Below are 640 nucleotides of genomic sequence, written 5' to 3' on the forward strand. Positions count from 1 at the left end.
CCAGCCGTAACATAGTCTCGATGGGAAAGAGAGAAAGAGTTCAACGAGAGAAAAAGGTTATCTGTGAAAAATTTTCACCGCAATAGGGTGTGTAACCTGGTCTCAAGCGCTGTGAGTGGTTCATGTCCGATTGAGCCGTGTCCAACTGGATGCCACCCGATCCCATTCCAAAAAATTAGTGATCATGTTTACCTATACTTAGGCTGGTATTCATAGTCAAGTCTTATTTCAAGACCGTCTCAAGTAATATCTTAAGACGCTAATGCAGCCTTCTGATTGGTTCATGACTTCTTAAGACCGTACTTAAGACGATCTTGAATATAAGATCTGACTATGAATACTGGTCTTAGATACGGATCGCGCGTCCATTCTCTATTGCTGGATTCACATTGCATCCGATTTGCGTCGTACGACGCGCTGCAACCAATCAGAAAACAGGATTCCGATGATACGAAGCAAAATCCATCGGAATCCTGTTTTCCGATTGGTTGCAGAGCATCGTACGAAGCAAATCAGACGCAGTGTGAATCCAGCATATGGCCGGTATTCATAATCGAGTCTTACCCCGGATCTACAATAGGGTTTTAAGCCTTAAGCCATAAGAAATGGGCGAATCACAGTCGCTTATTCTTCTCGGATT

The sequence above is a fragment of the Trachymyrmex cornetzi genome, unplaced genomic scaffold (assembly GCF_001594075.2).
Source record: "Trachymyrmex cornetzi isolate Tcor2-1 unplaced genomic scaffold, Tcor1.1 scaffold61, whole genome shotgun sequence".
Taxonomy (NCBI): Eukaryota; Metazoa; Arthropoda; class Insecta; order Hymenoptera; family Formicidae; genus Trachymyrmex; species Trachymyrmex cornetzi.